Source organism: Ovis canadensis, chromosome 8 (genome assembly GCF_042477335.2).
Source record: "Ovis canadensis isolate MfBH-ARS-UI-01 breed Bighorn chromosome 8, ARS-UI_OviCan_v2, whole genome shotgun sequence".
NCBI lineage: Eukaryota > Metazoa > Chordata > Mammalia > Artiodactyla > Bovidae > Ovis > Ovis canadensis.
Window position 1 is genome coordinate 36,151,210 of NC_091252.1, and position 22,260 is coordinate 36,173,469.

At 41.2% G+C, this 22,260-nt stretch overlaps 1 long non-coding RNA gene across 1 annotated transcript; it reads right to left on the reverse strand.

Moving 5' to 3' along the window:
• Positions 1 to 370: 370 nt before the first annotated feature.
• On the reverse strand, positions 371 to 21,705 carry LOC138445079 (uncharacterized). Its single transcript, XR_011258732.1, has 3 exons — positions 21,450 to 21,705; positions 2,110 to 2,380; positions 371 to 1,843 (listed from the first exon to the last, which is right to left on the reverse strand). It is a non-coding gene; the product is annotated as an uncharacterized lncRNA (long non-coding RNA).
• Positions 21,706 to 22,260: the final 555 nt, after the last annotated feature.

Here is a 22,260-nt window from a genome sequence, read left to right on the forward strand (position 1 = left end):
ATCCACCTCAGTGAAAGGTTCTGTTTTTCAAGAAAGTAAAAATAAAAATTTTCTTTCTTTCCCAGTATCTTTGTCTCTCACATTTGAATTTCATGTCAAAATATCTCAACCTGGCGTCTCATTCTTTTTCCCAAGACAGTTATCATTATCAGGAATTTTACTATAGTAAAGGTATTAAATAATGAAAAAGACACTGTTCCTATTCACAGAATGTAATAATTTAAATTATAATTTACAACTCCCCATTCTATATACTACAAAATAAACGTACGATGTAGTCTCTGATCATCACAGATATTTGGCTGAGAAACAGAATTATCCTCAAGTAAAGGCTAAAAATCTGAGGCTTTACAGTGCTTAATAACACCCCTTTGAAGCCGCATATTTATTTAGCATCAAGGTCTACAAAATATACCCCCAAATCAATTTAAAAAAGTTGCCTAGCAACGAAGTCTACCAAATTGCCTCTTCTTGGTCATTCTGACGTTTCTCACATGGAAGGTCTCATTCATCTCACTGGAGGAGTCTAGAAAAAGATGAATTTCTGATGGACAGATGGTCAGGAGGGCAGCATTACCACCTTCTACGGGCAACTCAGGACAAGAGAATTGACCCAAAGGCTCCAAACAGGAAATATTACTGTTGATATAGATGAGGGCATCATGGCTAACATCAAAAGAATTGACTTCTTCCAACTCAATGTCTAGAAAAATTCCTACTCAGCGAAGGCGAGGGCTTGCAGGAATTCTGATTTCTGGGACAGAGCAGGTACATATTGTCCCAGCCTTCATGCTAATGACCCAGAAGCCATGTTCAGAGGGAAAACCGCTCTTCCTCTTCCTGTCGACCAAGTTTTGCAGATTCCCAGAGCCCGCTCATTACTCTTCCCACTTCTGCCTCCCAGTAATGGCAGCCAAAGGAAAAGCATGGGGTGTCCAGGACACAAGGCCCTCGGGAAAACCTCGGGATCTTCCGTCAGGTTCTGGCAGATCTTCCCACACTGAGGCCACTCCTTAGGGCCTCAGAGAGGATGAGAAAGGGGTTGGGGGTGGCTGCGCCCAGAGTTATGTCCTCTCACAACTTCAGGTACTCATTATTCCTATGTAGACCTTCTTCCAGTTGGGAACCGTGTTGTGCCATGAGAAGAATCAGTTCTCTAACATCCCATTCCTCCAAAGGAGGATTCTCAGTGACTGCTTGGCATACAGAGCAGATCAATTTCACATCCTGCTGTTCTCCCATTCAGGTTTGTGTGCAATGAAAGCAGAAAGTGTGGGCACAGGAGAGAGCAATGGGGTTGAGGTATATCTCCTGGCAAACTGGACAGACTGCCTCCTCTTACAGATGGTGGGACATGGTCTCTAAGGCTCACTCTTCAGGAGAACTGAGCCCAAATGGCCCTTTATTAGCTTCTGGGGGTGATCAGGAGCCTTCAGTACATGACCAGCTCTTCAGTAACCAGGATGTACCTAAATCCAATACAAAAATTAAACAATATAAATCTTTCTATAGTTTATACATGAAAGTGACACTAAGTCACCAGAGAATCATAGCAAAGGCACTGTCCATGAGGAAAACTGTCCAAAATCTAAGTGATCACAAGAAAGAGAAATAGAACAGTGGACACTGTTTTTTCATGGGGGAAGCTTTCCTTTTCTGGAGACTTCTGGGTGAAGTCCTATCTGCTTTGACTGCAGCTTCTCTCCATGTGAGCTGAGTTCAGCTGGATCTTTTTTTTTTTTCACTCCACTAGGTCTTTAGCAGGAATCAGGAGTGCAGTCTTCACCCCTAAACAGCATTCCTTTGAAAGTCATTTGCAGTGGAAGAAAAAGAATTTCCACACCTAAATACAATCATAAAAAAGGGGGTACATACTGAATGGGAGAGAGCATTTTATATATCTGGGTTATATATATATATATATATATGTCAGTTTATACACACACACACACACATATATATATTTGGGTTAACATCCAAAACTTACAAAGAACTCATACAATTCAAAAAAAAATCCAATTTTAAAAACGGATAGAGAATCTGAATAGATATTTTTCTAAAGAAGACATAAAAGTGACCAACAGGAACATGAAAATATACTCAACATACCTACTCATCAGAGGAATGCAAATCAAAACCACAATATCATCTCATGTGTGGTGCTCAGTCACTTCAGTTGTTTCTGATTCTTTGTGACCCCATGGACTGTAGTCTGCCAGGCTCCCCTGTCCATGGGATTTGCCAGGCAAGAATACTGTATGCCATGCCTCCTCCAAGGGATCTTCCTGACCCAGGGATCGAACTCAAGGATCCTGTTCTAATGGCAATCATCAAAAATTCTACATAGTACAGCCTCTGTGGAGAACAGTATGGAGGTTCCCTGAAAAAAAACAAAAACAAAAACAAATAGAACTACTATATGATCCAGCAGTTTCACTCCTGGGCATATAGCTGGAGAAAACCATAATTCAAAAACATGCATGCACCCCAATGTTTATGGAAGCGCTATTTACAATAACCAAGACATGGAAGCAGCCTAAACGTCCATTAAGAGATGAATGGATAAAGATGTGGTACATAAATACAATAGACTGTTACTTAGCCATTAACAAAAAAATGAAATGCCATTTGAAGCAACATGGATGGACCTGGAGATTATCATAGTAAATGAACTCAGACAGAGAAAGACAAATAATCATATGATATTGCTTACATGCAAATTCTTAAAAAAACGATACAAATTATTTACAAAGCAGACTCACAGACTTAGAGAATGAACTTATGGTTATTGGGGGTTAGGGTGATAGGTTGAGGTTTTAGGATTGACAAGTACACACTGCTACATTTAAACTAGATAATGAACAAGGACCTACTGTGATAAATAAATAAATCAAACAACCTACAAACAACGAATGCTGATGAGGATATGGAGAAAAAGGTGTGTACTGTTGGTACACGATGTATTCTGTTGATGGGAATGTAAACTGGTGTAGCCACTACAGAAAACAGTATGGAATTTGCTCAATTATGCGACTCTATTCTTGGGTATTCAAAAGGATAAGTACAGTCAATGAGAGAAATGATATAGTGAAAACAACCCAGACAGAAATGATTGCTTACACTGATTTAGAGGCTTTCAGCTGATGTCCTAAAGTTCTCAAGTCTGAACTTTGCTCTCTCCAGGCTTCCTGGTGAAGTGAGTTTGAGCTTAGATAATCTGGCTTTTTATAGTACCTAAACCACAGTCCCTGCCCACAATCAGGATCATTGTCTAAGCTCCAAATCTAATCAAGTGAACTCACTCTTCTGGGACAAGATGATGGCAAGAAATCACATGCCAAATTTCACAGTTCTACAGTTATCCTCTTCGAGTTAAACTAGCAAACCTATTGCCATCTAAATAAGATTATCCAATTTGAGAGTTCAACTTTAAAAAGTAAAACATTTTGGAGATCAAATACAAAAATGCACTGCTGAAATCTAATCATTTCTTGCCTAATGTAACCACATCTCTGGTACAATGTTAATGAATAGGATCTAGAACCATTTTCATATCCCTAGACTCAGCGATTCCACTCTTGGAGGGTAGCTATTAAACAGGATAAGAGAGAGAGCAGCCAGGTAAGCCTGTTGCCTTGCTAGAAACTTCTTTTACTTTAAGAGTTTTCTAGTCTAAACAATAAATTATGTAGCATCTGTATTGGAAGTAGAAAGAACAATGAAAATCACAATGAAGGAGCGCTAAGACACAATCATCAAAAAAGGTGAAAACTCTAATTCAAAAAGATACATGCACCCCAGTGTTCACAGCAGCACTATCTACAATAGGCAAGACTGGAAGCAACCCAAGTGCCCATCAACAGATGACTGCTTTAAGATAGTGTGGGGTGTGTGTTTGTATCTAAAGCTATATATAATGGAATGTTATTCAGTCATAAAAAAGAATGAAATAATCCCATTTGCAACAACATGGATGTACCTAGAGATTATCATACAAAGTGAAGTCAGACAAAAACAAATATCACATGAAATGACTTGTATGTAGAATCTAAAAAAAAAAAAAAAAAGATACAGATGAATTTATTTACAGAACAGAAAGAGACCCATAGGCAGAAAAAACAAACATAGGGTTACCAAAGAGGAAAGGGAGTAGGGGATGGATAAAGTAGGATTATGGGATTAACAGATACAAACTGCATGCACGTGTGCTTAGTCACTCAGTTGTAACTGACTCTTTGCAACCCCATGGACAATAGCCCAAAAGCTCCTCCATCCATGGGATTATCCCAGCAAATACTGCCATCCTCTTCTCTGGGGGCTCTTCTTGACCCAGGAATAAAACCGAGCCTCCTGCCTCTCCTGCATTGCAGGCAGACTCTTTACCATTGGACAACCGAGAAAGCCCTAGTAACATCATGCTGCTGCTGCTGCTGCTGCGTCACTTCAGTCGTGTTCGACTCTGTGCAACCCCATAGACAGCAGCCCACCAGGCTCCCCCATCCCTGGGATTCTCCAGGCAAGAACACTGGAGTGGATTGCCATTTCCTTCTCCAATGCATGAAAGTGAAAATTGAAAGTGAAGTCGCTCAGTCGTGTCCAACTCTTAGCGACCCCATGGACTGCAGCCCACCAGGCTCCTCCGTCCATGGGATTTTCCAGGCAAGAGTACTGGAGTCGGATGCCATTGCCTTCTCCGAGTAACATCCTAGGTAACCTCTTTTCTTTGTCTGAAATCTGTGAGAGTTGAAGATTTTATGTTAAAGTTTGTTTCTTACCACTTTCTTAAGAATTGAGCCACTTGGGAAGCCCAATGGAGAAAGAACTAACAACCCACTCTAGCATTCTTGCCTGGGAAATGCCGAGGATAGAGGAGCCTTGTGGACTACAGTCCATGGTGTTGCAAAAGAGTAGAACATGATTTAGAAGCTAAAACAACAGCAACAGGGTATTCTCTCCAATATCTTATAATAATCTTCCAAGTAGCAAGTGTCTTTTAATTTCACCATGTGCAGTGATTTTGGAGCCCAGGAAAATAAAGTCTGTCACTGTTTCCACTGTTTCGCCCTCTATTTGCCATGAAGTGGTGGGACCAGATGCCATGATCTTAGTTTTCTGAAAGTTAAGCTTTAAGCCAACTTTTTCACTCTCCTCTTTCACTTTCATCAAGAGGCTCTTTAGTTCTTCTTTGCTTTCTGCCATAAGGATGGTGTCATCTGTGTATCTGAGATTATTTATATTTCTCCCTGCAAACTTGATTCCAGCTTGTGCTTCATCCAGCCTGGCATTTTGCATGATTTACTCTGCATATACGTTAAATAAGCAGGGTGACAATATACAGCCTTGATGTACTCCTTTCCCAATTTGGAACCAGTCTGTTGGTCCCTGTCTGGTTCTAACTGTTGCTTCTTGACCTGCATACAGGTTCCTCAGGAGGCAGGTAAGGTGGCCTGGTATTCCCGTCACTTGCTCCTTGGAAGAAAAGCTACAACCAATCTAGACAGCATAATAAAAAGCAGAGACATTACTTTGCTGACAAAGGTCCATTTATTCAAAGCTGTGGTTTTTCCAGTAGTCACGCATGGATGTGAGAGTTAGACTATAAAGAAAACTGAGTGCTAAAATAGTGATGCTTTTGAACTGTGGTGTTGGAGAAGACTCTTGAGAGTCCCTTGGACTGCAAGGAGATCCAACCAGTCCATTCTGAAGGAGATCAGCCCTGGGATTTCTTTGGAAGGAATGATGCTGAAGCTGAAACTCCAGTACTTTGGCCGCCTCATGCGAAGAGTTGACTCACTGGAAAAGACTCTGATGCACATGTATATACATATTCATAAAACTGAATCACTTTGCTGTACACCTGAAACACAATATTGTAAATAAATTATACTGCAATCTTTAAAAATTACTAAAAAATAAAATGTTGGATTTGGAAAGTCAATGAATTTTTGTTGCCATGGACAATTTATCTGGTCACTGATTTCACTTTCAGTGAAAGGAAAGGAGCAACCCTACATCCAAGGAGTGGTGGCTGCACAGGCACAGGAGGGCCGAGAGGAGCTACTCCATGTTCAAGGTCAGAAGGGGAAACTGTGAGGAGATACCCCTCGTCCAAGGTAAGGAGCAGTGGCTGCACTTTGCTGGAGCAGCCGTGAAGAGATACCCCACGTCCAAGGTAAGAGAAACCCAAGTAAGACGGTAGGTGTTGTGAGAGGCATTAGAGGGCAGACACACAAACCATAATCACAAAAAACTAGTCAATCTAATCACACAGACCACAGCCTTGTCTAACTCAATGAAACTAAGCCATGCCCGTGGGGCAACCCAAGACAGGTGGGTCGTGGTAGAGAGGTCTGATAGAATGTAGTCCACTGGAGAAGGGAATGGCAAGCCACTTCAGTATTCTTGCCTTGAGAACCCCATGAACAGTATGAAAAGGCAAAATGATAGGATACTGAAAGAGGAACTCCCCAGGTCGGTAGGTGCCCAATATGCTAGTGGAGATCAGTGGAGAAAAAACTCCAAAAAGAATGAAGGGATGGAGCCAAAGCAAAAACAATACCCAGATGTGGATGTGACTGGTGATAGAAGCAAGGTCCAGTGCTGTAAAGAGCAATATTGCGTAGGAACCTGAAATGTTAGGTCCATGAATCAAGGCGAATTGGAAGTAGTCAAACAGGAGATGGCAAGAGTGAACATCGACATTCTAGGAATCAGTGAACTAAAATGGACTGGAATGGGTGAATTTAACTCAGATGACCATTATATCTACTACTGTGGGCAGGAATCCCTTAGAAGAAATGGAGTAGCCATCATGGTCAACAAAAGAGTCTGAAATGCAGTACTTGGATGCAATCTCAAAAATGACAAAATGATCTCTGTTCATTTCCAAGGCAAACCATTCAGTATCACAGTAATCCAATTCTATGCCCCAACCAGTAACATTGAAGAAGCTGAAGCTGAATGGTTCTATGAAGACCTACAAGACCTTTTAGAAGTGAAGTGAAGTCGCTCAGTCGTGTCCTACTCTTTGCGACCCCATGGACTGTAGCCCACTACGCTCCTCTGTCCATGGGATTTTCCAGGCAAGAGTACTGGAGTGGGTTGCCATTTCCTTCTCCAGAGGATCTTCTGACCCAGGGATCGAACCCAGATCTCCTGCACTTTAGACAGATGCTTTACCACCTAAGCCCCCAAGGAAGTCCCAGCCTTTTAGAACTAACACCCAAAAGAGATGTCGTTTTCATTATAGGGGACTGGAATACAAAAGTAGAAAGTCAAGAAACACGTAGGGTAACAGGCAAATTTGGCCTTGGAATACAGAATGAAGCATGGCAAAGGCTAATGCAGTTTTGCCAAGAGAACACACTGGTCATAGCAAACACCCTCTTCCAACAACACAAGAAAAGACTCTACACATGAATATCACCAGATGGTCAATACTGAAATCAGACTGATTATATTCTTTGCAGCCAAAGATAGAGAAGCTCTATACAGTCAGCAAAAAACAAGACTGGGAGCTGACTGTGGCTCAGATCATAAACTCTTTATTGCCAAATTCAGATTTAAATTGAAGAAAGTAGGGAAAACCACTAGACCATTCAGGTATGACCTAAATCAAATCCCTTATGATTATACAGTGGAAGTGAGAAATAGATTTAAGGGACAAGATCTGATAGAGTGCCTAATGAACTATGGATGGAGGTTCGTGATATTGTACAGGAGACAGGGATCAAGACCATCCCCATAGAAAAGAAATGCAAAAAAGCAAAATGGCTGTCTGGGAAAAGAAGAGAAACAAAAAGGAAAGGAGAAAAGGAAAGATATAAGCACCTCAATGCAGAGTTCCAAAGAATAGCAAGGAGAGATAAGAAAGCCTTCCTCAGAGATCAATGCAAAGAAATAGAGAAAAACAACAGAATGGGAAAGACTAGAGATCTCTTCAAGAAAATGAGAGATATTAAGTGAATATTTCATGCAAAGATGGGCTTGATAAAGGACAGAAATGGTATGGACTTAACAGAAGCAGAAGATATTAAGAAGAGGTGGCAAGAATACACAGAAGAACTATTCAAAAAAGATCTTCACGACCAAGATAATCACAATTGTGTGATCACTCACCTAGAGCCAGACATCCTGGAATGTGAAGTCAAGTGGGCCTTAGAAAGCACCACTACAAATAAAGCTAGTAGAGGTAATGGAATTCCAGTTGGGCTATTTCAAATCCTAAAAGACGATGCTGTGAAAGTGCTGCACTCAATATGCCAGCAAGTTTGGAAAACTCAGCAGTGGCCACAGGACTGGAAAAGGTCAGCTTTCATTCCAATCCCAAAGAAAGGCAATGCCAAAGAATGCTCAAATAATCACACAATTGCACTCATCTCACACGCTAGCAAAGTAATGCTCAAAATTCTTCAAGCCAGACTTCAGCAATACGTGAACCGTGAACTTCCAGATGTTCAAGCTGGTTTTAGGAAAGGCAGAGAAACCAGAAATAAAATTGTCAACATCCGCTGGCTCATGGAAAAAGGAAGAGAGTTCCAGAAAAACATCTATTTCTGCTTTATTGACTATGCCAAAGCCTTTGACTGTGCGGATCACAATAAACTGTGGAAAATTCTTCAAGAGATGGGCATACCAGACCACCTGACCTGCCTCTTGAGAAACCTATATGCAGGTCAGGAAGCAACAGTTACAACTGGACATGGAACAACAGGCTGGTTCCAAATAGAAAAAGGAGTACGTCAAGGCTGCATATTGTCACCCTGCTTATTTAACTTATATGCAGAGTACAGCATGAGAAACGCTGGGCTGGAAATAGCACAAGCTGGAATCAAGATTACCTGGAGAAATGTCAGTTACCTCAGATATGCAGATGACACCACCCTTATGGCAGAGAGTGAAGAGGAACTAAAAAGACTCTTGATGAAAGTGAAAGAGGAGAGTGAAAAAGTTGGCTTAAAGCTCAACATTCAGAAAACAAAGATCATGGCATCCGGTCCCATCACTTCATGGGAAATAGATGGAGAAACAGTGGAAACAGCATCAGACTTTATTTGTGGGGGTTCCAAAATCACTGCAGATGGTGATTGCAGCCATGAAATTAAAAGACGCTTACTCCTTGGAAGGAAAGTTATGACCAACCTAGATAGCATATTCAAAAGCAGAGACATTACTTTGCCAACAAAGGTCCGTCTAGTCAAGGCTATGGTTTTTCCTGTGGTCATGTATGGATGCGAAAGTTGGACTGTGAAGGAAGCTGAGCACCGAAGAATTGATGCTTTTGAACTGTGGTGTTGGAGAAGACTCTTGAGAGTCCCTTGGACTGCAAGGAGACCCAACCAGTCCATTCTAAAGGAGATCAGGCCTGGGTGTTCTTTGGAAGGACTGATGTTGAAGCTGAAGCTCCAATACTTTGGCCACCTCATGCAAAGAGTTGACTCATTGGGAAAAACTCTGATGCTGGGAGGGATTGGGGGCAGGAGGAAGGGATGACAGAGGATGAGATGGCTGGGTGGCATCGCCAACTCGATGGACATGAGTTTGGGTGAACTCCAGGAGATGGTGATGGACAGGGAGGCCTGGCATTCTGCAATTCATAGGGTCACGAAGAGTCAGATACGACTGAGCGACTGAACTGAACTGAACTGATTTCACTTTCATGAGTTAAAAATCTATAGCAATGGGTCTCAAAATTTTAAAATCTTAATCTCAAGACTTGTCACGCTCTTAAACTTGACTGAGTACCCACAAAATCTCAAAATCTTTGTGTTTATGTGAATTCTATTTCTGCATATATACACCATTAGAAATTAAAACAGAAAACTTTAAAGAATATATTTAATTCATTTAAAATAACAAAACTACTATACGTTAACATAAATAACAGTTTTATAAAAAATAACATTTTCCTCTGGAGCAAAAAAATAGTGAGAATAATGCCACTGTTTTGCAGGTTAGCAAACTTCTGTAATTCCTGCTTAACAGAAGAGTGATGGATCCTTGTATCTGCCTCTGCAATCTGTTGTCATATGTTGTTTTGGTTGAACTATGTGAAGAATATTTGGCTTCCCACAGATATTTAGTTGGAAAGGGCAGAGTTTGTCCTAATTAGTACTAGATGCCCTAATAGGGACTGCAGTGGTCAGGAATCCTCCGGCCATTATTGAAGGACCATTGCTGTACAACAAATTTCATGACTCTAAGAGGAAGCCCCAAATCTCAGCTTCTTGACAACCAAAGACCCTAATGATGAACCCAACCATCTTTTTGTGTGGCTTCTGTAATCTCAGAACTAATTCATACTATGTATTTAAATATGAATCATCTTCATACCTTTGCCCAATTATGATGAGGGTTCTTTCTTTTTCTTTCTATTTCAATTATTAACTACGATGATGATGCCAAATCAAATTGTTCTCTATGGCAGTGTTTGACATCTCATAGGCCCAACAGATGTTTAACATGACAAAAAGCATCATCTCTCATTGACATACATTTTTCAGCCAGATCCGAATGTGGCTTGATTATACACTGACTCACTGCTGCCTTTGAGACTTGGTATGCTGGGAGAAATATTTCTTCCCCAGAAATACTTTGATTCTAGATTCTTCATTGCTACCATAATGCTGAGTTCAGGGAGAAATGTCATTTTTAAAATTTTCAAGTGCTGGAAATATTTGGAGCCACTTATCTATAATATCTTAATACTCTCATGACAACATCAAAAATGTACATGAAGATTTTTTTAATTTTTAGAATAAATTTTAATTACCATTAGTGCTTACAAGTTAAGATTAAATCACAAAATGAGCTTGTTTCCGTAGCTTCCTTATTAAAAAAGAAATCGACTTTCACATATGCTAATTAGATAAGACGCAGCCTTGGGTGAGGGACAGGCATAGTCAGCCTTGTCTAACATTCCTACAAGAAAATGATGTGTTTACTTAAACCGTGTTTATATTTTTCAAAAGGCAGCAGCTGCAGTGGGGCAGCTTTTCGCAATCAGCTTCCATCCCCTGGTGTGGACTCATCTCCTCTCTGCTCTGTTCCCCTGTGATACATTAAACTGGACCCTTCTGTTCCCCTGTGATACATTAAACTGGACCCTTCTGTGCATCTGAAAGAAGGCAGAGGGCACTTCTCTGAATTATTAATGCCACCAAAGCCCGCTAATGGAGCTCCCATGCTCTCCTCTTCAAAAGGAGCCATGCTTTGCAGACCTGGCAAGCTCCATGAAGAGAATATTTTAGGCACTTTAGAATATACAGAATGTTCACTTATTGTAAGGGACAGACTGTCTACCAAAAAAGCCAAGGATGATGAGATTCCTTAGTTATATATTTGATAACGTATAACCTCTACTCTGGTCTTATTCAGAATCTCTTAATTTTTGAAACCTCTGATTTTTATTTTCAAAAATATTGAGAAAAAATTGAATAATGTTTATGTGTTTTATTCACAAGGTGTGTTCCTATCTGGATAAGAACTAGCCACAGAGTTCTTTATCTACAGAAAATTACCTATAAAAAATACCAAATTCTAGTCTGGGTCTCCAAGTAAGTTTCAATGACCTTACACACTTGCCTTCAAATAAAGTATTGCTTAGTCACCCCTAGTGGCCTCACTCTTCTGTCGCCCTGTAGGTCCCAGACTCTGAGCAAGGGTCAGTGTGAGTTTGCAGAGGCCAGAGGGAGTCAGTGTGAATTTGCAGGAACAATGACATACACATAACCCTGCCCTTGGGGCTGTTTATCTTTGCAACTTCTAGAGCCAAATATAAGTGTTTTCAGATTATCCATATGTTTCTCCTCTGGTTTAGGGCTGTCGAAATATTTTTGTGTAGGTGAGGAAGTCTAAGTCAAAATAAATTTCCTTTTCCCCTAACTATCTGACATTCAATGTATTATTGAAAGCAGCCTGCAAATCTCTTCAAAAGCCTAGAGCTGCACCACCTGGACCTCAGAGAATTCAGGTAGTTAGGTGAGCCCTGCCCACAGTCCCCTCCAACTCAGGGGCTCACCAGCCTCCCAGAGGTCAGAGACCAACAATCAGGCTCATGAATAAGGCTGGAGCCAGCTAGAATCAGCCTCCAGGCATCCTCTTTGGATGAGCAGGCCCACCACTCTTCAGTTACAGACCAGAATCCCTACTATGTCCCCTTGGAAGCTGCCCCTTTCTCCAGACTCATCTTCTAGAATCCACAAATCCTCCTTTTATTCCTTCCCAGTACTCCCTCCCGATTCAGGACAGGTTAGTTCTCTCTGCCTAGAACCAGTTTCAGCCGGCCACCAGGCCAACACCCAGCCATGTGGGATTTTAGTTCACAGATCAGGGATGGAACTGCGCCCCCTTTAGTCAGGGGTAGGGTCTTACCACTGAACCACCAAAGAAGTTCCAGAAACCCCGATTATATCTTCTCATAACACCCTGCATCCTTCCTACAAGTAGGTTATCACAGCGTTAGTTTTCACTTATGGATGTGATCTCTTGATTCATCCAAGGTCCCTAATAATATTAACACTTAGGACTTTTACTGTGTTTCCAGGCATTTTTCTAAGTATGTCACGTTTTCTAGTATTAAATCTATGCAGCACAGGAGGCAGACGCTGTTATCATTTAACCTCTCAGATGATGAATTTAAAGTTTTGCCATCACCAAACTGTGTGACCCTGATGTGTTACTAAAGTTCTCTGGATTAAGTATCTCTGGTGTCTTTCACGGGGCTTCCCAGGTGGCGCTAGTGATAAAGAACCCACCTGCCAATACAGGAGACATAAAAGACTCTAAAGATCCCCTGAAGGAGGAACGGCAACCCACTCCAGGATTCTTGCCTGGAGAATCCCATGGACAGAAGAGCCTACAGTCCATAGGATCACAAAGAGTTGGACACAACTGAAACAATTTAGTATGCAGCAGGCAGCAGTGTCTTTCACAGGAGACAGAAATAAATTTCTACCCTGTTAAAATCGGCATATTTTATGCATACAGTCCAATCCAATTGAGGGTCAGTTAAAATAGGTGCTAAGCTAGTTTCAAAGTTTCTGGAGCTATATGGATCCATGCTATCTTGACAATCTCATCAGACTTTACCCAGGGATTGAAAACCCTGGACTCCAGCTATATTTTCTGCCATATTTTTCATTTTTCTGACAGTTTATCATCTAACTGAAGAGATGGGTGTGACTTATTGGCTTGTCTATGCTTCTAAGTGTCCTTTCTGCTTGCACATTGGCTCTACATTTTTTTGCAGTTCTATTAGAGTTGCTCAGAACATTGCAAGACAAGAAATGGCAATGACTAATTAGAAAAGACTGCCCAGTTTTGTGTACACAATGCAGGATGCCTTATACAGTCAAGCGTTTCAGTTACTATAAACATAACACGCTGTGCTACCCGTCGTCATGAGATAAGTCCAAATAAACTAACCAAAATAACTCTCCTTCAGAAGAGCCAGCTACATCCCAAGTTTTACACACAATGAGCATGTGCTATCTGTGAGACACCCACATTGTTAAAATACTGAGGCGACCCTCAAACAGGAATGATACTGCTGATGCCCTATACGTTACAGCACAATTAACAGAGGTGAGACAAATATATGAGAAAGTAAATAATACTGTTAAATAGACAAGATGGTGTGTGGTATGTGCTGGACTACTGGTTACTCAAACATCTTTAAACCACATCTATATATAGATAACAGAAGACAGCATAGTTTGGTCTGTTTTTAGACATCCTCTTTTCAAAATCTTCATACCTATTAATGCTCATTTCTTAAAATGGCATCAAAGACCATTGAAAGCAATGTCAACTAATCTATTCTACATGAATGGACTGGAGGTACTTGGTATAGCTTTAAATTCTAACCAAGCTCTCCTCGCATCCTAAAATAATTCCAGTTATCCACGATTGCCCACAGGAACTGTCTAATAGGTATTATGGATTGATAGTCTGTAATGAATTTCTGTATTGATTCCTGTACTTCTGCCACTTCCCAGCTGGCACAGTGGTAAAGAATTCGCCTGTCAATGCAGGAGATGCAAGAGATGCCAGCTTGATCCCTGGGTTGGGAAGATCCCCTGAAGGAAGAAATGGCAGCCCACTCCAGTATTCTTGCCTGGAGAATCCCATGTACAGAGGAGTGTGGTAGGCTACAGTCCATGGGGTCGCAAAGAGTTAGACACAACTGAGCATACGTGCGCTTATACTTCTACCACAAATAATGTGCCACTATCTGCTGTGACGGCCCTGCCATTGGTGGCAGGGGGACATCTAAGTGCCTCTGTTGATGTGAGGCATCTAAGTTCTGAATCTCTGCAGACTTGGGACTGGAAGGGGCATGAACATGTAAATGAAAGCCTAGAAGATTATAAAAGAGGGCCTAGGGCAGGACTCTGGGCAACACCACCGTTTAAGGGGAAAAGCAGCTCCCGAAAGATCATGTTAAAGACACTGAGGAGAAGGGACTCCTGCAATTGACAACACAGCTCTGGAACCCAAAGGCCGATGGAATCAGCCCTTGAGAGGATCTAGCAGTTCAGCCTAACTGGAGCCAGAAGAGTGAGGCAGGCCAGGGAAAGCCAGAGCTAGGAGTTCCCAGGGACTGTGCAATTGGACACAGGTCTGAACTCTAAGTGGGCAAGGAAGTCTGGGAAAAGAAATATGATGCAGCGTATTAGTCCAAGTGAGAAAGGCCAGGCAACCACATATACTGCAGTGGAGGTCAGAGCAAAGCTCCCAATTCAAGAACACAAATCCAGATAGGAAGAAAGGGTGGGAAGGCATGAGCATGTTTACTTAAAGTATTAAATTTCAATGTAATACAGCGTTGTACACAATTTATGCATAATATCTTTCCTCTAAAAACTTCTAGGGAAATTCTCTTAAAAAAAATAATACGTCACTGGTATTGACCAAGGTTTCCTCTGCTAGTGTTTAAAATGAGAAGCATATTAGAAATGATTTATTTGCTTACTAATGAAGTAATCACAGTCTTAAAATCTTCAACAAAACTATCCCAGATGCCTCTCTTCTGTAATAAAAAAATTTAAATTATCTTACATATATTTTAGGCTATTGGAAAAAAATCACTAAGTTTTAGGGGAGCTGTTGTGCAAAAATATAAAAATGCTTTAAAATAATCAAAGAACAGTCACCTAATTAAACATGGCCTTGAAGGTATATGCTGATGCTCAAATCAGTCCAGCCAGGATGTTGAAAAGTCAAATCACAAAGTATATCCAGCTTGTGCTTATGAAATGTCCAGAGGATTTATCTGTAGGTTGCCCAGAGTGATCTTGTTCAGGGATTAATAAAAAACGAAGCACAGTGAGGTCAGCACATCATATAACTGAAAGATTATTCCATGCATTAAAGAATTTTGAAGTGCAGATTTTTTTCAGGCTTAAATTAAAGAAGCTTAAGATTCTTTGGTGTCAAAGTATTTCAAGTAACTTCAGTTTACTGATTCGGCAAAACTAAGTTTCTGTGGAGAAATCTTTTCCTAGGAAGATGACCTCTTCCTCTGACGGGGCTGGAAAGAACACTCCTGTCCAGAGATTCCATCTATTCCCAGTCAGCCGCCCCTGCAAGGCCGAGAGGTGGGAATCTGCCGTTGCACACTGCCATCTACCGCGTCTCTATGGGAACTGGAGCCCCAGACTGCAATATTTTTTATTCCAACCTTGATGGCAAGGAAACCAATTCATTTGTGGGAGGTTTTATGAATATTAGAAAAAGATATAACCGAGAGATGTGCACTTATGCAGTTAAAATGCATTGAGATTCATAGGATGATGATTTTAAGAATGGCAGGGTAAAATTAGACAAGAAATTGTCTCACTTGGGGAAATCAACTTAAAAAATCTCTAATCCCTTTTCTTGGCATCCCAGACAACAGGCAAAAAGGCATTCTGTTTTGGTTTTTTTTTTTTAAATCAAATCCGAAAGCATACAATTCAAAGATGACTGAGTTATGTATATGTACATATAAAAAGAAAAAAATATCTTCATGCATGTCTGTTTTATTTGCTCTTCTAACATTAGCAGGCATTAACTGTCCAAGGTTCAACAGCCTATACTTGTCCATCTGCTCCTATTTTTCATCTTGGTGCCTAACTTCTGGTCCTTTCTCTGCAGTAGTGAGGTCAAAAAAGAGGAGACAGTACATAATACTGAACTCTGACGCACAGAGTTGTTAGCTGAGATTGTCAGCAGTCCTTATAGGTCAGTAGGGGGAGAAATTTTGAAATTCAAATAAAATTTTAATATGGATTTAATTCATCAAATCATCAATACTACTAAAAACTGAATAAAGGGTGAATTTCAATGTAATAGTTGATTATAATCTGTGCTAGTGCATGGTCGGTAGACAACTAGTACCTAATACTAGTGAGCCCTGGCAAGACCATCTTTGCAAGGAGTTGACTAGCTGCAGAGAAGCACTCGGCATTAGCAGAGGGCTTGAAATACCATGATTCCAAATGCAATTTTTTCCTAACATGTTAGGCAGGATCTTGTAAAAACTACTCCGGGGAGAATAACAATATAAGATGACTCCCTCAGTAGGTAAGAATTCAGTCTCTGGGAAACAAGCATCCAAAAAGAAATATGAGTCACAGAAGCTCAGGGTGGAAAAGAGCAAGGGTGTTAGAAAAGAAGAGAGAGGGGACTCCCACTGTGTGGTTTTGTTCTGTGTTGGTTCTTACCATCTTGCTCCTCAGTCCAAAAGACTGAGAGGGCCCCAGCATGATTTTTTTTTTTAAGTTAATTATATCAAAGGAATGGACAGTTTTGTTTTGTTTTTGGCAACCAGTTTACTGAAAGAATTTTTACAAAGAAGACTTGTTTTTGAGTCTTCAGGTCTCTACAGATCTTTCAGAAATGGTCTGAAGTCCCTTTGCAAAGAAAGGTAACAGCGTAAAGGCATGAGCTTCCCTTGGGTATGGGAGAACTGAGCACGAATTCTGCACTTCAGCTGTTAAAGCCATTCGTTTCTGCTCCAGGCTGACTGGACAGTTCAGAACAACCCAGTCTCTGAGAGTTAGCTGAAGCTTCAATCTCCTAACTGTGAGCACCCACCCACCACAGCCCTCACTGCTCAAGGAACTAAATAAAATCATCAATGTCTCTCTCCCTCAGAATGAGATGGGTTTATAAAAGAGAGAAGTTTTTTATCCTTTATCGTAATCTAAATATTTATCTCATGTTTCTGAATAACTTCCAGAAAGGGCAAACCCAAGCAAAATGTCATTTGGACCCCTAATTTTAAACACCTGCCAGTATCATGTTCAGACAAGTTCAATCAGAAACTTTCCAAGCCTCTGAGTCCCCCTCCTCTCTCATGTGCTTGCCCAAGGCACTCACTTCTCACAACTAGACATACCTCCCACCACTTCAGCTGCGACCCCAGGCTGAGCCACCCTTATCTCTGGCCCCAACTGCTGACAACAACCTCCTACCTGGTAGGCCTGCATCCATTCTGCTCCCCTTCCAGTCTTTCTGTTACTCACATCCACCACTCCCTGCCCCTTGGTTAAAACCCTTCAGTGGATCCCTATTGTCCCTAAGATAAAGACCAAAATCCTTAACCAGGCCCACAAAGCATGTATTGCTCTGTGTCTGGACACTGTCTGCCTCTGTAGTCTTAATTCTCATCACTCTCCTCTGTTCTCCATACTAGGCTCTTCCTTCAGTTCTGTGGTGTGCTAAGCCCCTCCCCGCAGTGCCAGAGCATGCACTGATGAAATGCTCTTTTGGCCTGAAAGGCTCCTCCCTCCTTTAAGCATTACTTCTGAAAAGCTTCCCCTGAGCCCAGGCTTAAGTCTTATGCCTTTGATAAACTATTTTATTGAACTTCACTTTGGAGCACTTATTCTAGTATATAATTATTAACATTGCATCTTTACTGCTACCAAGTGATCAAATTATTGAACATGATTATTCATTTATAGGGGCCTGCCTGGTGGCTCAGATGGCAAAGAATCTGCCTGCAATGCACGAGACCCGGCTTTGATCCCTGGGTCGGGAAGACCCCCTGGAGAAGGGAATGGCAACCCACTCCAGTATTCTTGCCTGGAGAATTCCATGGACAGAGGAGCCTGGTGGGCTACAGTCCATGGGTCGCAAAGAGTCAGACACCAGACATATTCATTGATAATCCAGCTCTCCTGGTAGACAATACATTCCATAAGGATAAGAGCAGCTTTTACTCACTTTTATATCCTGAGCATCTCGCCAGCATCAGCTTCATAGAGGTATGCTCTATGTAGACTCCTGAATTTCCTGTGAAGGGAGGACCTTCAAAATATGTCTCTCGTTAACTTATATCAGAGATTCTTGTAACATGGTCAAAACATTTTACTAACAATTAGAGGAAATCTAAAACTTCCAGTGTCTCTGAGACAGGTTAAAAAATATATATCCTTAAGTTCACTCAGGTGTATAGAACTGATGTTGTGATTTTCATCAAGACAAGCATTGTTGAAGTAAGATGGAGAGAAATGGTGGCCAAATCCTGACTGGCAGACCATGGAAAGGCTTGTTGACTGGGGAAAAACACACACACACAGAGAACCTAAAAATTGAGAATTATGTTCTTTTTGGCAGATTTTCAGAGGACTTAAGCCTGGAAAATAGCCTCTCGGATCACTCCCAGGAACTGCTCCAAAGAGATATGGGAGAAGCTAGGACATAGAGAAGTTTTTGCAAAAAAAAAAAAAATACAGATAGAACATCAGAGATTACTCTTAAAGAAAACCAAACATCTCAAGTTAAAGAATTTAGCACCTTTCTGTGTAAGAGAAGAGAGTCTGGGCTCACTGAAATCATTCCTTTGATAAGCACCTTAGCTATCTAGGGCCTCTATCTTTTTTTTCCCTCCATCATGAATCCCTGTCAGAATGCATAGTTTGGAGTGATTTCTGTGACTGCTGGCTTGATGGCAGCAATATCCTTTGTTTACTGATATGGCAGGCACATTCTTGGTCCACAGGCTAGAATATCTGGCTTTATGTGGTAACTACATACCACTGTCCAGCTTCTACAACTAAATTCCTTGACTAGGTCAATGTCATTCATTTTACTGATTGATGTCCATGTAAATATTTTATTCACGGATTGAGATAGATCTAGGTTTGATTTCTGGGAGCCCCTTCTTAGCTGTGTGACCAGGGAAAGTTATTTAACCTCTGTGAGACCCAGTTTCCTCTTCTGTAAATTAGGGGAAATAGAGCTTACTTTATAGTACTATGAGTCAGAGATAATGTATGGAAATCACCTATCATTCTGGCATCTAGTTGCCACTCTAATCATTGAAATGGTTATACCAAGAAGAGGCAGAACCACCAGTGGAATTTATATATTTACTGGAGAAGGCAATGGCACCCCACTCCAGTACTCTTGCCTGGAGAATCCTGTGGACAGAGGAGCCTGGTGGGCTGCAGTCCATGGGGTCGCTAAGAGTCGGATGAGACTGAGCGACTTCACTTTCACTTTTCACTTTCATGCATTGGAGAAGGAAATGGCAACCCACTCCGGTGTTCTTGCCTGGAGAATCCCAGGGATGGGGGAGCCTGGTGGGCTGCCGTCTATGGGGTCACACAGAGTCGGACACGACTGAAGTGACTTAGCAGCAGCACTTAACATTTACTCAACTAAGAAAAAGCACATTTTCTTTATTTTCTTTACCATCTACTCACTGTATTAAGTACCAGGATTCATAAGTCATTCAATAGTTTAACCTCTTGATATTTAATTTAAGCTGTCTCAATATCATACAAACGATGTTACTATTAACACAAGAAGTTTAAAAATGAGTTTTAATCCTTCCTCCTCCTGTCTAAGTAATCAGATAGACTCAAAGCTCCTTATAGTTTAAAAGCTCTTCCAAGTTTATAGCACTGGAAATGGTATGTCCATTGAACCTAGTCTTTATTTCCACTTACTAATGAGCACTGACTGTGTTATAATCTCCTTATGAACTAGCAGAGATGATTTCTGTGTCCCCAGAAATGAATCACTGACTGAGGTCAGAGTTTGTCCTCGGGGGACTGATAAGAAAATTATAAAACTGGGCCAGAAAGTGAGCAAGTACTCAGTAGAAGTAAAGAAGCTAGTTTCTAAGGTCATGGTGGCAAAGATGAAGATTTGCTGTGGTGTACAATCCATGACAAGGGAAGGGTAACGATACAAGATACAAACGAGCCAACTAAACTCCTTTTCATTGTCCTCATCATGGCGATTTTATTCCTGAGTTTACAGAACAAAATCAGAAATAGATTGAAGGCAAAGGCCTCTAAACCCCAAAACTTATATCAGTGTGATCACAGAAAAACTTATGGACATCTGGGTTTTTTTGATGATGATTCATCAACTCAGGCTTCCTAGGTGGCGCTAGTTGGAAAGCACCCACCTGCCGATTCAGGAGACATAAGAGATGCGGGTTCCATCCTTGGGTCAGATAGGGCTCCTGGAGGAGGGCCCGGCAACCCACTCCAGCATTCTTGCCTGGAGAATCCCATGGACAGAGGAGCCTGGGGAGCTATAATCCATAGGGTCACACAGAGTTGGACATGACCAAAGTGACTTAGCACACACACTTACCACCTCTCCATCCGTCCATTCATTTCAGGCAATAATAAGTTTCAAAACTCTACCATATACCACAACTTTGATAGGTACTAAAGGTATTTAATGAATGTCAAGGAATTGGCTTAAGAAATGTATGCTCTGGGCTGATAACCACAACATATTATGCAGCTGCCATACTCTTGAAGCAGAGGTGGTGAGGGGCGGGGAGGGGGCGGGAATTGAATCATGAGGAAGGAGCATCTCATCATGCTAGAATAATGAAGCATCATGCTAGAATAATGAAGAAGGGAGCCAGGACAGTACTTCGTATACGACTTGCATGTGCGGTGTGCCATACTCTAGCTAATGTAAGAGTAAAGTATACACGTCTTCTATTCCTGCTGAATCCCATTCTCCCTAGAAACCAGAAGGGCACAGCTTACTTCTTCATCTGTCCCCTTACAATGCACAGCACAGTGCCCAGCACAGCATTATTAAAGTTCCCGAAGAAATAAATGACAGCATGTTTTTTTGAGAAAAACGCGCAAGTGGCCAAAGTCTGTGCAATAGAGAGGTGCATCTTTCAAAGGTATCAAAGAACTGGGGCAGAATTTTGAAGTTATTCAACTTGCCAATGGGCTACTGAAAACTGGTCTTTTGGGACCCAGGTGCTGATTGTCAGATGCTCAAAAATGATGACCCAGCAAAAGAGCAGAATGGCCAGATTCGTGACTTTGTATGCAGATGCTCAGTAGTTTTAGTCCTGTCCGACTCTGTGCCACTCCATAGACCATGTGACTGAGGAGTCTTTAGCAACTGTAAATATTTTTTTAAAGGTTTCATTTTTTTTTTTTTGGCATGTACACCCTGCTATATCTTACCTATTTACTTTCGGCTGCACTGGGTCTCCATTGCTGCGAGGGCTTTCTCTAGCTCCGGAGAGTAGGGGCTCCTCTCTGGTTGTATGTGAGGGCTTCTCACTGCAGTGGCTTCTCTTGTTTCTGAGCACAGGCTCTCGGCAAGCAGGCTTCAGAAGCTGCAGCTTGCGGGCTCTGGAGCAAGGGCTCAGCAGTTGTGGCACACAGGCTTAGTTGCTCAGTGACATGTGGAATCTTCCAGGGATCGAACCCGTGTCCCCTGCATGGGCAGGCAGATTCTTATCCACTGTGCCACCAGGTAAGTCCTAAAAAATGTGAATTTATATCAAACTACTTTTGATATTTTTAAAGAAAGAAGCCCCGAAGACTTGCTTTAAAACTGTGTTCCCAAAACACACATGTGTCCATGCCCAGTCCCTGGGCTATGTGGCCTATTAAAGCACAAAGATTCTCCACTAGCTAACACAATCATGGAATTTTTCTTTCAAATTTAAGAATCAAGCCGTTAGTGTAAGTAGACAGTGAGGGGATTTTTTATGAATAGCCTCCCTATTATCACGGTTCATGACTTTTTACAATGCAATTATTGTAGCACGTATCATAACATAATTGAGATTCTAGAAAAGGAAATGAGTGGTAACTGAAGGGACAGTTACTCAAGAAAATGCAAATGCCATTTTATTTGCAAATTAAATTAAAAATATAATGAAGTGGGTATAGAAATTGATTGAAAAATTAATTGAGAGAAACGAATTTGGAATACTTTGTAAGGGACATCTGTAAGAAATTCCTCTGACACACTTTTTCAGAGAGT